General features: G+C 36.0%; 1 long non-coding RNA gene across 1 annotated transcript in view; it reads right to left on the bottom strand.

The window, feature by feature from the left end:
* LOC145689937 (uncharacterized) overlaps positions 1-16,460 on the bottom strand; it is a 175,008-nt gene extending 158,548 nt beyond the window's left edge. The window contains exon 1 of the long non-coding RNA XR_014132124.1: positions 15,244-16,460. This is a non-coding gene — a long non-coding RNA (uncharacterized LOC145689937). The remainder of the gene's footprint in view (positions 1-15,243) is intronic.
* Between the last annotated feature and the right edge of the window lie 544 nt (positions 16,461-17,004).

Below are 17,004 nucleotides of genomic sequence, written 5' to 3'. Positions count from 1 at the left end.
AAGCCAAAATTTCCAAAATTCTCGTTTTTTTCCCCAAAAAAGACGGCTTTTTATGTAAAAAAAAACATCGATTCAAAAAAGCCGGCTTTTTTGCATCTCTACTTACGACACATTTTACTGTACACCTACGACATCGTGGCACACTTGTTTGATATATTAACATTATATAAACAATACATCAGTGGAATACGCAGAGTTTTATCAAGTGGGTGTCAAGCAGTTAATTTCATTTATTTTCTGGACATATATATATATATATATATATATATATATATATATATATATATATATATATATATGGTAAATGTTTGTTTTCCCACAATATCTTGTTCAAGGGGGTTAAAATCCCGAAACCCTCCTTGTGATGTACGCCACTGATAATAGTGTAAAACTATAAGTTCCTAAAAAAAATAGTGACTCTATAAATAGTAGTGAGCATTGTTACTGCCGTTGGAGGTGCTGACAGTTACAGTTTGTCTCTAAATTGATTCTGACTAATTGGCTCATTAAATTCACAAATTTCACGATACACTTTATGGGATTGCGCAACACATCAGTGTATCGAGACACGACGGTTGAGAACCACTAATCTAGACACACCGCTTCACGAGTTTTTAGCTATCACAGGCGAAATGAATAAATTGTAGCTCTTAACAGATGACCACAAACGCGGAAGTAAGTTCAGTCCAATGGTCCCTACACGAAATTACTATAATTTTTGTATTAAATGTATACAAGGCTTTATTGTAGGATATCACAAGCCTTATTATCGTCTGTGCACTGCATACATATCATTTTCTTTCTTTCTTTCTTTCTTTGTTGGAGAGCAGCAGATGGTGGAAGCTGTTATTTTTTATGAAGATTTGCAATGAAGTTCGAAGTCAAACTATAAAACAGAACAGTTACAAAACGATATTTTATAATTACACCAGTCAGGATCATCAAACGATTTCTCTTTAGAAAAAAAGAACGTTGCTGTAGGCAACACAAGAAATTAACCGTACATAATATACACTTGTATAGTACATATCCTTTCTGCACTTTTAAAAAAGAAAAAAAAAAGTGTGCTTCATACATTACACTGGATGTATGCGATTCGATAGGTAATACGAAAGCAGTCCTTTTATAGCGATGGATAGTCATAAAATTTCTTAGAACAGTGGAAGGCTATCATTAAATCTTTAATAAATCATGGCAGGTACGAATATTGCTTTGAAAGTCAGTAGGGAGAAATTTAATGCAGTGCTTTTCAAACGAACTAAACTTGGAGAACATGTTTGTAACAAATGGTGTTCAAGAGGATTGGTGTTCGTCGAACATACAGGCAGTGGCGTAACCAAGGGCTTGGAGGCCACCCGCAGACAACGTGGAATGGAGCCCCTTCTCTACGTCCTACATCACGATTCGGGGCCCCGTGATGGCTTCGGGCCCCCCGCAATGCGGGGTCTGCGGGGCCCTTGTTTACTCCCCTGCATACAGGATGTTTGCTACAACATTGTAATAGAATTTTATGTTTAGAATTAGCAGTATTTCAGATATACTACTAGTCATTTTACGTCTGAAACATGGGAAGATATTTTACTAGAGTGTCATTCTAATATTTCTTTTGATGGAACAAAGTGAAAAGTCTAGAAAACATATTTAAAAAGAAATAAAGGATAAAATGAGTCAATAGCATCAAGAATATGTACTAACATAAGTACGTGGGTGATTCAGAAAGTAATGCCTCCAAGCCCACTACTTGGCCAATAGTACTGAACTGTTTATCACTATTGCACTGATGTTTAAGTTATAGAATGTCACTTGTTTCACTTTCCTATTTCTTTTCTTTCCAGAGTAATGGAGCAATCCATGGCATCCAGTGGTAATTTCTGGTTGAAAGAGCGACTGTCACTGAATTTCTGACTGCGGAAGGTTGTTCACCCAGAAACATTCATCGCTCTCGACGAGTCGTGGTTACACCATTACGACCCGGAAACGGAGCGTCAGTCGATGGAGTACCGCCACATGTCCTCTCCTCCGCCAAAAGAATTCAAAGTTGTCTCAACTGCTGGCATAGTATTGTTGACATTCTGCCTCATCCTGCCTAGGATCTGAATCTTGAGCTCTGCGACTTTTTGCTCCTCCCAAAACTTAAGGATCATCTTAAGAGCCTGCCTTACTAAAAATAATGCAAAATTTACCATTTTTCTTTTGCTTGTTTATTCATAAGTGAAAGGAGATAATAAACTGCAACTTACCACAATCATAGATAATGTTGTTCTATAACAGAAAATATGAACCTGAAGAATTTTCAGTGTTGCAATCCATAGAAATTAAAGTGTTGCCAGAATAACAATTTCCCTCAAATCTAAATTAAGGCAGCGACTAGAGGAACGATCTCAACTGCACTTGGTTACGTATTGTGTTGTTTTGGTGTGCTGTGAACTACTTTTTAAATAGCATTATTATTTAGCTTTAATAACTGTATGTTAAAACTATTTTGTTTATTACAAACTAAATACAACTATTATTTAAAAAAGTAGTTCACAGAAAACCAAAACAGCATGATACGTAATCAAATGCAGTTGAGTTCGTTCCTCTAGTCGCTGCCTTAACTTAGATTTTAGGGAAATTGTTATTCTGGCAACACTGTAATCTCGATGGATGGCAACACTGAAAATTCTTCAGGTTCATATTTTCTGTTGTAGTACAACATTATCTATGATTGTGATAAGTTGCATTTTATTATGTCCTTTCACTTAAGGGCCTGCCTTAAGGGCTAAAGTTACAGCTCTGACTCGGAGGTGAAAGCAGCGCTTTGGCAATAGTGTCGCCAGCAACCACCACAATTCTTCGCCCAAACTTTGTTTCGCGTTGGCGCAAGTGTGTTGCCTGTAATAGGAACTATGTTGAAAAACGATGCCACCATTTGTAGCTGACATTGGAAGCTTTACACTGATACCTGTCGGCGCTATGTGTCAAACACAAATAAAGGTATCACCTTGGAGGCATTACTTTATGAATCACCCTCGTAATTTGATACAGGAAAAGCAAAGATAAAAATTTCTCGCAAAAGCGTTACTTCCTATAAATTGGTTCTCACAAATGATTCCCGGAGGGAGACTCACTAAATTTAGGAAGAAAAGTTGTAAGATGGTAACACTGAGTAGGACCGCAATTTTCACAACTGATTGTTACTAACAATCAGGGCCGCCCACAGGGGGGTGTATGGCGCAAGCTGCGCCATTGAGAAAAATTTGGGGGGGGATTTTACTCTACTTTAGAACTAGCAATTTTACTGTCGGAATAGCATTAAAACACGACTTTGAGAAGCTAATTTTCAAAAATTTTCCGGGGTGAACCCCCGTACCCCCTGCTTGATTACTCGATGAATGAAGTTCCGCGCAATTAGCCGTATGAAAGGAAAGATTGGTTCGTTTTAAGAGAGAAGGGCCGCCCACAGGAGGGATGAATGGCGCAAGTTGTGCCATCGAGAAAAAAATTGGGGAGAATAAAAAAAATTGGGGAAGAATTTTACTCTAATGTCGAATAAGTAAGGCCATTTTTATAATTACTACTGCCCCTACTACTACTACAAGCATTCTATAATACTACTGCAGGAAATAAAAACAACAACAAAAATAACAATTACCAATACTATAAAAACTACTGCTACACTGGGCAATTGTTTTTAGAGGACTTGAGTTTTGAGGAGGGAAGAGATTATTAGTTTTGGGGGCAGTGCGCCATCAGCTTTGGGGGGGATGGGCACCCCTGCTAACAATGCTGCCAATTATATACGGAAATACCAAAATACACGTTCCACCAGGAGTACATCGTTGAATTTCAGGGTATGCAAAGGAAGGAAGCTGAGATTTCAACCTGACAGTAACTAATATATATTTCGTTTGTGTCATTGTTTGGTTGGTTAGTCATTTCTGGAAATCCAGTGTCCCTTTTCAAAGCTCTATGAGACGTGGGTTTACAGTTTAAGGTACAATCTGAACCACCGTGAGGCGTTCAAAGCTCTTCTATCGAGAATCGAACTAAGGATCACTTACCAAAGATATGCCAGCACTATCCACTAGACCAGTGGGAAGGACTTAATCAAAATTTTGTGTTTAAAAAAATTTATAATCTACACAAGAACAATAAGTTTTAATCAAAGACATGATCTAAGAGGGGAAGGGAGTAGGGAAAGATAAAACTTGGAGAAATATCAGGAGAATATATTGGATGTATGATAGATTTTTGGGCGCATTGGTGCCAACCCGTGGAGCAAATCTCGTTTTGTAGGGTTTTTAAACACTAATTTATCAAAAAGGGATAAAAGAAATTTTCATCAGAATTAACAGCAAATATGGTCGTTTTCATCGGCAATAACAAAATTTTGTATAGATCAATGACCTTGATAAAATCTTGAAATCAGCCTAAATTGTCAAATTTTGTTATCGGAAAATGTATGCTAGCGCAGAAGTAACTAGTGATTCTCAAAGAAAACAAGCTCCAAGGAATGTAAAATGTACTCTAGTGCTTTGTAAATATAAAGAATATAATTAGCGAAAAAAAAGCAAAAATTCAAAATAAGAAATTACGAGCTTCGAAAAAATGTTCTATACAAAACGACTGGAGAATAAAATTCTTCAAGTATCTTTACGTTCTTTACAATATGATAACACAAAGGAATTATGTAAACACTGTACTAAATTCTGATGACAGAATGTACTTGTTTTCGCAAACATCTTAAACTATCTTTTTCAAAGAAAAATAGTTATTCATCAACTACTTAATAAACGTAAAAGATTGAATTTTACGGATAAGTTTACTTACATATTTAAGGAAATATATGACATACAACAGTTTTATATTTTAAAAAAATAATTTTTAATTTTGTAATTAATATAACTGGAAAATTCAAGAGCGAAATGGAAATATCTGCCTCTCGAGATAGGATTTTTATGTTTCAAGCTGGCATCACTGCTTGGGCGATATGAACAACTCTTTGTTACACCATGCAGTAATAGTAATGTATAAAAAGGATTATATAAGTTGGTATAGAAGACTGCAGAAATGCAAATTTGCTTATTTGTAGACTTTCCCTAGTACTCTTATACTTTTGTACTTAATATATCACATTTTTAACACGTGCATATTAGAACAACTATATGTCTACAATATATTTAATTAAACCACTTCCCCTTTATAAGATAAGGAAACCATTCTCGTCCTTATTTATATAAATAACAACATTCCTGCATAAGTAAAGAAGAGAAAGAAGAACAAATTGTTTCCCAGCTGAAATCCCGACAGAAAAAAGAAAGAAAGAAAGAAAGAAAGAAAACAAGCATGTTACGAATTTTTAACACCGTCAAACATCAAGGTCGCCAGTCTTGTTCAGAAAATGGCTGACTGATTGTTCGTTGTCATCATTGTATGTTAATGAACATGATTATAAATTAATTGTTCTTGTCTTCCTTCATATGAAAAATCTGATCCTGGTGGGTAAATACTTCTGTAACTTTACAATACTCAAGTACAAGCATTATTTGTTATATCGAAACATTGGATGAATTACACCACGTACTAATGGTGGTATGATCACACGTTCAACATATGTTGAAAAAAAATCTGTATGTGTTTGTTTCTAATCAATTCTAATTACAAAACTCTAAATGAATCAAATAAATTAGGTGCTTCTCATGAGCCGGGAGGTTTTAAGTTCATAAGTTGGGATCAGTGACGACGCCAGCTTTAAGTTCTTAGGGGGGCAAAGGAGGGGCAGATACATTTTCGGGGGGGGCGGCTTTTTTCCACACCAAAAATGACATGTATTATGTTTGACGTACTTTACATTACATTGTGTATTTCGTTGTTGTTTTTATATTAGACCTATATGATTTCAAGTAAAATTTGTAACTAAAAAATAAGTAACGTCTGCACAACTAGTGCAACTTTTGAAGCCTAAACAAATTGAATTACTTTCGCGTATGCTACAAGTAACACACAGCGACGACGCCAGCTTTAAGTTCTTAGGGGGACAAAGGAGGGGCAGATACATTTTCGGGGGGGGGCGGCTATTTGCCATACCAAAAATGACATATTTATTACGTTTGACTTATTTTACATTACATTGTGTAATTTCGTTGTTGTATTTTATATTAGACCTATATAATTATAAATTAAAGTTCTTTCAAGTAAAATTTGTAACTAACAAATAAGTAACGTCTGCACATGAAATATTTTTCAATGAAACTTTTGAACCCTAAACATAAATTGAATTACTTTCGCATATGCTACAAGTAACACATTCGTCTAGTACTATGTGCTAAAGAGAGAGAGAAAAGATTTACGAGGAGCTGTTATAACATTTTTGTTCCACCAAGGAAAGTCACCGAAGTATATTAATTAAGAAATCAGTGAAACATCACGGGACTCTCCTCCATTAAATACAGTGGTGAAGAAGTAAATGGTTTAGTATAAACGTGGCGATTTCTCAACAAATTATGCTTTACATCCAGGATGATTAAAAGCAATGACTCTTCCCGAAATCACGGATGCAATTTGTGACATTATTCTTGAAAATTGCAGCATTTCACCCAGTGGTGGATATAGCCCGGGGCCGGAGAGCCTAGGCCACCCCAGTTTCTGAGTGACAAAAATAATTTAAGCTATTATTTATATAGTTTTTAAAGTTTCTTCATAGTAAACTCACGATATACTTATTATAGTCTGAGGTCTGGCTGCACCCCGCTTTCTCAGTTTTTACCTTCTCAGCAAAACTTGTGTCAGAGATTCTGGGCATTTCTTTGGAACTCGTCGGTGGCATAATTCAGAATGGCTTGGGTATTCTCAAGTTCTCGACATAATGGTTTCCTAAAAAATCTGTCAGGAGAATAAAAGAGTGACGGCATTAAGAGAAGTCTTCTTCCAATTTGACCGTAATGCTGATCAATTTCGCTGACGAATAGTACCCATAGATGAAATATGGTTGTACCACTATGACCCGGAATCGAAACAACAGTCAATGGAGTAGTAGCACTCATTTCTCCATCGCCCCAAGAAGTTCAAGACACAGAAATAGGTTGAAAAACTGTTTGCAACATTCTTCTGGGATAAGTATGGAGTCGTACTCATAGACTACCTCCGCAACGGTCAGATATTGAATCCAGAATCTCTACATTACTTACAAAACCTGAAAGAAAAATTCAAAGTTCAACGCCGCGGAAAATGAAAAGAAAAGAATTCTGTTCCTTCAGGAGAATACACCTGTCCATCAAGCTCTTGCGAACACAACTGACATTGCATAATCTAGGATTTCAATGTCTAGATCATCATTCTTATTCCGCAGATTTAGCTCCGTCTAACTATTACGTGTACTTATTTCCCAAACTTAAATAACACTTGGAAGTACGCCATTTTAGATCTGATAGAGGTAGTGCTACGAACAGTGGTGCAAGGAAATCTTCAGATTTTTTTTTTTTTTTTTTAACTTTTCTGCAAAAACTAGAGCACTGTACAAGGTAGTATATTGACTCTCGGGGGAACTGTAGAAGAAGTAAAACTTCACCATTCCACATGCACTCCTTCTGGGTTGGGCTACGAATTTTTCAGCAGTTCCTAGTCAATATGGTAGACATCACGTCAGTACTTTGAAACAAAATAAGTAAGGGAACACTAGTATAAACCAATTACTAACTAGAGATCAGCACTCTGACAATACGTTTTATTGGGAATCAATTTAATTTCATAAATTTATTATTATCATTTGCAGGAAGGGAAAACACAACTCTTTTTATCCCCTTCAAAAAATTAAGTCCTGGTAGTTGCAAACTAAGCTGTTATAACCACATCCTCTGAATACTGAAGGTCGAGAATAATGTTTCAGAAAAAAGAAATATAGAATCTTTAAATAAAACAAAATATGAAACTGAAAACTTCAAATCTGGATAAATACAAACAAGTTACGTAACTGGTTTTACTTTTCTGTTGTTTACAATCGAAGTTGATCCAATGAGAAGAATACAAGTCGACCAAATCTACTGTTGTTCGCTAGGCACAACAATTAAAAATCATAAGAAAGAAGCATAACTAAAATTTACCTCAAAAGGCGATAATTTAGAAAACAAAAATATGCGTGCATACCCAGACGCTCAAAGAAGAAAGCTTGAGGACTAATCTGCCACATAGTAAATGCATGGAAAGTAGACTACAATTTGAAAATGAGATTGGTTATGATACTGATATAAAATACTACATATAGAATGTTTAAAGATTGTAGGAGTCTGGGGGGGGGCAGTCTAGGTGGCAGTCAGGGGGGCAGTCTAGGTGGCAGTCAGGGGGGCAGAAGTAACTACAAGGGGGGCGCTCGCCCCCCTTGCCCCCCCTCTGGCGTCGTCACTGGTTGGGATTGTTGGGAAAATAAAATGAAATCTTTGAGTTTTATGTCCAACGATTATGCCAGCTAGGCTAACGGAGACGATGATGATGAGAAATGAATGAAAATGGTGGATTAAAGAAAGTGGGAGGAAACGGGAAAACCCACAAACACTGTGTTTGTTCACCACAAAACCCACTTTGACGCAATCTGGGATGGAACTAGGGACCCCACGCACCACAGGTGAACGCTCTACCACTGAGCCACCGTCCCGGATTTGATGGATGATTGTGTGAGGGTACCACGGGGGGAGGAGGAAACATTTCGTGTTTTTTTCTTTCACGAGTTCTTGTGTTATTTTATTTATTTATTTATTTTTTATTTTATTTTTTTTTTTTTTTTTGCATGAGGATTTTTTGGGGGCCATTCCTCCCATTGAGAATCAGTCATAAAAATTGGCACTGGAAGCAATGAAGTAGTCCACTACGGGGTAAGACCCTGTATGTGTACTTGTTGTTTATATGGGGCGGAGGGATGGTGGTGCAAAGTTGGCCTCTTTTTTTTAGTTTCAGTTTTTTTTAATGTAAATTACATTTATTTTAAGGACAGTTCCCATATAAGACAAGATATATTTTCGCTGAATCGGTCTATAAGTGTAATTCTTGTTGTTGTACACGATGTGTGTAGCAAAAAGATTTGCACATAATGATTTTCTGGTGTGTTTGTAGGGGGGGGGGCAGGTGATTCAAATTAAATTAATTTTTCTCCAACGCTTTGCTTTTAAAAAAACAATATTTCCTCTGTATTGCAGCAATGGCTCCTTTATATTAATGTTACAAATATGTTGCCTACACATAAGCATGATTTTGTCAGTCTAGTATGACCTCAAGTGTTGCCACAGCCCCCTAAATTCGTTTTCTTATATATTTTAGAACATATTGTTTCTTCTTCCTCTTCTACGAATAGGATGGGAATTACACACATATTAGCTCGTTTAAATCTGTGTTCCATAAGCTTCCCAACAATGTAGCAATCATGACTCTGTGATTAATTAGGGTGTCACCAGGAGCCCTAATGTGTGAGTCTACAATTTCGTTCAAATCTCTGACGGGCATAGAAACAGCCATCCTTGCTTGGGAAGGGAATTCCGTTCTAACTTTTTTAAAATTTATTTTTACTATTTCTTTGGACCAATTTTGATCAGATGCCACTGTTACATTTAACTGATTTCCACCAAGTTAAAACAAGTGTTACAACAAAGGAAAACTAAAAATTGAGGTCGCTTTACGGAAATGAAAAACCAAGTAAGTGATCTTAGTAACGGGACCAGGTTCTTTCGATGCTGAAATACACTTCGTATCCTATCAAAGTTCAACACGACGTGACTTGGGCTGATATCGCTAAGAACAAATCTACCGGCAAGAAAAAAATAAAAACAAGAACAAATCAAGAAGAAATCAGAAAAAAAAAAACAAATGACATTAAATTGCGTGACTTGGATTTAGGGCAGAAATAATCAAATCTCGCTTGTAAATTACCATAGTCTGTACAAATGGCCGCCATTACAAAACTAGCAAGGTTAGCTAGTGGTTTTTAAAATGTCTTTACATCACGTATTCATTGCAGAGAAATCTTTAGTAGTAAAACCACACCACCTAACCTTGTATAATATTTGACAAAAACAAAATTACCACACTCCTTTTGGTTATTATTAAAACTTTCTGCCAAAATATTTTTTTAAATAATTTAAAAAAAGAAAAATCTATAATCGAAGTCTTGGTTTACGCTGATGAAGCTAAATTGTCATTAAATTAACTAACCATTGTAGAGTCTGAAGGTTTGCCAAGTGCATATTTTATCGAGATTTTTCTTTTTACAATATTCAAGTCATCAAGTACAAAAAAGATCTACAAGCTACTCAGTAAATGTCGTGACCTTGTTTGTAGATTCTGCATATAGATTACCAAATTATAGCTGCACTTTTAGCCCGACATTTTAGTTTTTTTTTTTTTTTTTTTTTGAAAAGATTAGTTTTTATTCCGCTGCATTTAAAATGCAGTATTTTGCATAACCTGGGAGACATTGTAACATGTAGGAAGAACAAGAATTAACTAGTTTTCAGGAGATCACCATAATCAGGTTTTCTGAATTCCTTTAGGGAGCTTTAAAGAAAAGACAAGTTTCTATGTTTAGTAACCATTTGTTGTTGACAAGTAGCCAGCTTAGTTCGAAGAAGGGAATCCCGAACTGGAAAAATTGAGGTAGCCAGCGTTATGTAAAACTGAGAATTGCGTGATGGGAAATGGAATACAGTATTTGCTCCCAGAGCACTGTTCGTAGGTTTCATTAAGAAAATTTCCCTAGACTGATAAAAATTTTTCTTCTCTTATCAAATTTTCCCTAGTTTATTGAGTGTCCAATTGCTATGACAAACAGAAGTTATGTGATAAGACTAACTTAGCTATATTATAAAGTATTTGTCAATCCAGTTTGTTTTGTTCATTTGCTTCTTCTATTGTTTACTTCTTCCTTCATTTTTTAACCAAAAAAAAAAAAAAAAACAATACACCCAGCCAACAATGAGTGCAAATTATGTTACTTTGAACTAGGGTTGCCAACACGATAATTTAAGCCTTAGTACGATATACGATCATGCCCTTGCAATAATAGGTGAATGTACGATAATTTTAGAACGTAAACTTTTTTTAGCAGTTTTTGAATATTCAAATAAATTGTAGGTGTGCATTAAAGAATTATAAAAAAACAACACATTTTTAACAGTCATTCTCGCCAAAATAAATCAATAACGATTTGAGAATTGGTAACCCTGCATTCCTGCATCCATCACATTTACGTGGAGGTGGCAATATTGTTTGTTCATGATAGATGCTCTATTATTCGCTCACGTGAATGTTAGCGCCTTTGTTTGGATGTGAAATAACAAAGAAGTTAGAATCGTTCTCTGGCAAGTGAAATTACGTATCGCGTAATTACTTTATGATAAGAATAGTGACACCAATGTGAAGTTCGAAACTGAAGATTACTTGGTAAGTTTATTATATATTATTACTATTATTAGTAGTATTATACTTATTTATACAAATATCACGCCTATAACGAATATACGATAATTTTTTGTAATATACGATAATTTTAAGGACGAAAATCAATAATTTTCTTCTCTGATGTTGGCAACCCTGCTTTCAACAGACACACACACAAACTTTGCTGTGGTAAAGAAGAAAGAAAATGTTAATCATTTATATTGATTGGTCAATCGCGAGAATTTCCCTGGATTTTCCCGTTTTATCAACAAAAAAATTCCATTTGTCCTTTTTGCTAAATGTAACTATGGAATTTCCCATAATTTCCCTAGAAGGATTTGAACAGATCAAAAGGTGAAATTAGCATATTTCATGCCATAATTGATTAAACAATTCACACTGGAAATCAATAGGCCCGCTCTGTCAGCTGAATTTAGCCATTTTTAATACAATCATACAAGAAGTGATTACTGTCCGTTTAAATGATTATCATTTAAACATAAGTAGCTAGTAATGAAAATGTTCGGATGTATGGATGTATGGTCAGCACACCAGAGTCCTATCACGTTGTACTTGGTTTTTATCAAAATCCGTTATTTCTCTCAATTACATGATTCCTTGGTTGTTCTTATGATGCTGAGTGAAGACGAATTATCATTTAATTTTTCACAGTGATCATCCACCCAAGAACCGTCTAAGACTCCACGCTGCTTGACGGCGATCTCATAGGAAACGTGGACCAGCTCAACTAAAGCCGTTGCCTATGACGTCATCACTTATGTTACAAATCGCAATTTCCATTTCTAAAATTCACAGACGAATTACAGATTTTCATGTTTATCAGCATTATCTGTTTAAAGTAAAAACCCAATCTTTAGCCACCTAAGTATTATTATGTTATATCATGTGGCTGTGGCTTCGCGATGTGATGTGATCAGGGCCGTGCCGTGGGGGGGGGGGGGAAGCGGGGCGACGGCCCCGGGTGCCGAAGTAAGGGAGCGAAAAATCCGGGAGAAAAAAGAAAAAATTGCTTGGAATATATGTATGGAGGCGCCGTCGTATACTCCCGCCCCGGGCGCTGATTTTCCACGGCACGGCCCTGGATGTGATGGTCCACTAATTATATAGTTGAAAAATATAAAATTAAAATAACAAATTTGTATGATTACAAGACTGAATCTTTGATACTATTAATGAGAAGTTTTGCCTCTACGCAAAACATCAATATAATGCTAAAAAAGTTAAATGTTGAAAAATTAAACCTCACCAATGGTATTCGTTGACATTTATTTATTTCCACAGCTCCATTCTAGAAAGTCCTGTCTTCAAAAGATCAAATCGAAACATTTTAACACCTCATAGTTCTGTTTTCTGGGCGAAGCATACTAATAAATACAAATAAACCAAAATGACAAAATTCACCCAAGTGTTTGTCGATCGTAAACTGAAATCTAGAGTTACCATGCCATATAAATCACAAAATCAAAGATAGCGCTGTTATTCAACACTATTAAGATAAGCGCACCCCACCCCCCTTCAACAGCTCTATCAGGATTCGTTTGAACACTACTAAAGCCTGTGACAAACATCTTGGTATTTCAGCTAAACGAATAAAACTCAAGCTCTGACGCGACGTTGCCAAGTGGTAAAGGGGTACGGCTATGACTTGGCTAAACAGACGCACTACAGCGCGATCAGGTGGCAGGGAATAGACTGAAGTGAATGTGTACACAATAAACGTGGCAATACCGCAGGCCTCTCATTTGCTAGCCGCATTTAAAGGGAATTTTGAGCGCCGTCTTCAAATGCCAAGATGTTTGTCACCAGGGAGTAATCTACACCCCCCCCCCAATACCCCCTAACACCCCTCCAAATTTCTTTACACACACCCCTGGATGGAAAAGGAATGCTCCCCCAAATCCAATTGTATCAATCAGTATCATATAGGTTATTTATTACAAGTTAAAAACGGTTTAGCGTTTACGAAAGAAGGCAATATTCTTATTTATTTATTTCACTTCAAAATACGAAGCGACTTCTTTCTCATGTACGGCTTCGAGTACCACATGACCTCTTTGTTTCGGACGGTGTTTCGATCGAAACAATTGACAAAACAGACCTGCTCATACATACTCTCCTGGGCTCCGCGGTCGTTTCCGATAAAAGAGATTGATGGACAGATGCAGATAACTGAAATTGGCAACGTCTTGAGCGGTCATTCACCTACCTCCTTCTCAATAAGGAAAAATATGACAATACAGTAATAAGCCTATACCAGATTCAGTTGGTAAGTGCTACTCTGAAACAGGCTCGCAAGCAAAGGGGGGCTCCCTCCAGACCTCAATACAAAATGCACAATTTAAATATTTGTAGAATTTTTAATGACTTGGCCCCTTCTAACATATTCATGGCCCCCAAAGCTCTATGGCTGGTTTCGAGCCTGCTCTGCAAGTGGTGTATCAATGGACGGACGTAGGAAGGGTGTAGTCAAAACGTTTTTAGAAATGAAGAGATCGATCGAAATAAGAATTATATATATATATTAGACAGTCTAGTGTTATGCAGGAACGCATTTGGCGCTAGCTTAATTTTTCGTAAAGTATATTTTTATTCACGCAAATTCATTGAGTGGAACAGGGCTCATAGCGAGTCACTTTTTTAAAACTAAATTTTACTTTTTTTCAAATTGGTCACTAAAAGTTACTTTTTTGAGAGGTAAAGTGACTTTTTCGTGTGATTTATGTTTTGCATTGGCAGTTTTCTAAGAAAAGTATAAAAACAAATGGAAAAAGCAGAAATTTGTTACTCAGAAGCTTTTTACATCTGCTTTGAAAACCTAAGAAAGGAGGAAGCTCAAACAGAAGTAAAGATGAAACAAAACAACAAAGAGAGAGGTGATGGAGAAACCGACAAAAGAAAAAGGGTCATGATGAGATTTTGGTCACTTTTACCTGTGCTTTTGGCCATTTTTGGTCACTTTTCAACTATTTACAAGAGACAAGACCAGTATGAGCCCTGGGATTATTAAAATTAGGGTATATTAAAGAAGACAAAACAGAAAGATACGAAATATTTGTAAATTGAAAAACTGTATTTCTGGAAAACAACTAAATCAAAGAATAATTTTCTTATGAAAGATATTCAGAGCCAATAACGTAGCCAGGAAGGGGCAGGAACGTAGATTAAGAGATCAAATAATATTATAACAATTAACGTTAACAACAGGGTTAGAATGTTAAAATAATGAAATTGGAACTATGTACAGTATAAATTACTAAACGAATGTGATTTCAGCATAGGACGAGTGAATTTTTTCCCAATTAATATTTTGAAAAAAAAAAAAATCCCCCACTAAAACTTACTGGGGGTGAATAAATTGAAATAATAGCAGAATTTTGCAAAATAATTATAATAATTCGCATTTAATCAATTCATGTATAATTACTGGGTAAAATAGTGGAGGTTAATTCCTAATACAGTGAAACCTCTCTTAACGGGCATCTCTTAATTGTGGACATCTTCATTAGAGAACAAACTTTCTTATTCTTCCATTCCATAAATATGTGTGGTATGGTGTTCCACCGATGTCCGCTTTTAGAGGATTCACTGTATTAGTTTCATAATAATAATAAATGCTCAAATGTGTGAACTTACTTTATTGACCCTACCAGTGCAATTATTATTATTATTATTATTAGTAGTAGTAGTAGTATTGCAATAGTTGCGTAACAAAATATACTGTTTTCTTGTTTGAGTTTGTTTTAAAAATATATTACTATTCTGAGAGCACACCCCCCTTTTATTTTGAACACACCCCCAAATAAAAATTTCTGGCGTACTTACTGTTTGTCACGCCGTTTAGTTACCATGTTCCATGGTTTGACTGCAATCCGGCAGCGTTCGATCCAATCCATGAGTCCTAAAGCCAGAAAATGGCTCAAATCCCAGCCCTGCCTATCTCTTACTATACCACAATTAACACTACTTGTGCTTTCTGACAGCCCACTGCGCGCACGAGGTGCTGAATGCTGTGTTGCCAGCTTTTGTGTCCGGTATTGAAATACGAAATTACTCACTGCCAAGTAAATATCATTTTATAAAATTAAATTACACAAAAGAGAACTAAAAAAAAGTGTAAGCCCCTATTTGTTTATATTCAAATTGGCAACGTGCGAAAAGGGTGGAATATTTACCACTACAGACGGAGAGAAATGAGCCACTATAATTGGCTGAACGTGCTGTTGCCATAGAAACAGTTTTTCTTGCCTGAATGTTACGATCACGTGCAGGAAGGGAAAAAAAAGCAGAGGAAAGCAACTGTCAGAAGGGACAAGTTTTATCAAATGGACTGTACTACAGAGACCCCATATGCATTCCACCAACTTGGGAGTCTGAAGAACCTCTCTTTCCCTGGCAAGAGTACTTTGTAATGATCGGCAGCACCAATCATTCAATTTACCGTCCCACGATTATGCCCTTCACACTAAAGGAGACGGATAACTAAGGCAAGGGAATTATGGAAGAATTTGGTGGAATGAGAATGTGGGATTACCCCGAGAAACGGACAAGGTCCACCATAAATATACTTGGTCGGGGATCGAACACGGGACCCTACGCACCAGAAGCGCTCTACCACTAAACCACCATGCTTCCCCCTATCGGCATCACTAAAATGAATTCTTACGCCAAATGACAAATTACACTGGTCAACACAGGATTTCTAACGGAGACATAAGCAGCCATTTGGGATAGTTTAAAAATGAGATTAGTTCTTGTTTTGAAGTTACAGAGGGAAAAAATCTTAAAATTATGGGACATTAAGGTATATTTGCAATTTTCATGAATTCCCGAAAATTCATAAATACTGTACCGTATTTTACGGACTATAAGACACACTTTTTCTTTGATAAATTGCCTTCGAAATTCAGGTGTGTCTTATATTCGAAATTAATATTAAAAATGTCCAATGTTTGATTTAAAATTCCAGCCAGTCTTAAAAATGGCCATATCGGGAAACCTATCTCAATCTGACAACATTGGATTCAATTGGCAGCAGCAGTGCACCAATGCGACGAACATAAGTTACGGAGATTCACAAGCTTGCTAACACTGTTCCCTCCTGCCCCGCCATTACAAACGCAAAACCATAGGCTAGAATATACAGACCGTAAACTCTGCGAAAAACTGGAAACAAGAATAGCCAAACTGGAATATTCCTTAAAAAAAAAAAAAAAAAAAAAAAAAAAAAAAAAAAAAAAAAAAAAAAAAAAGCTTAAAAATTAAGGTGTGACTTATAGTCCGTAAATACGGTATTTTCATAGTCACGTATATGAGAAACTATGTACTGTTTTCATGTACAAAATTTATCCCACTTCATTCAAAGAGAAACTGGAAATTTTATGAAAATATGTCAAAAAAGGAATTTTAAAAGCTACAATGAACTTATGAAAACAGTCAAAGGTCCTAGTATAAGTGGCTATGAAAAATGTGTAAAATTAGTGAACGTATTATTAAGTTTCTTCATGAAAATCGTCAGAATATGTAAATTTTTCATTATTCCCTGTTTTTCCTTTTGTAATTTTACAAGCACCAATCTCGTTTTTT

The sequence above is a fragment of the Thermobia domestica genome, chromosome 7, assembly GCF_964235325.1.
Source record: "Thermobia domestica chromosome 7, izTheDome1.hap1.1, whole genome shotgun sequence".
NCBI lineage: Eukaryota > Metazoa > Arthropoda > Insecta > Zygentoma > Lepismatidae > Thermobia > Thermobia domestica.
Note: the sequence above shows the minus strand (reverse complement) of the source record. Positions and strands in the feature narration are given on the sequence as shown.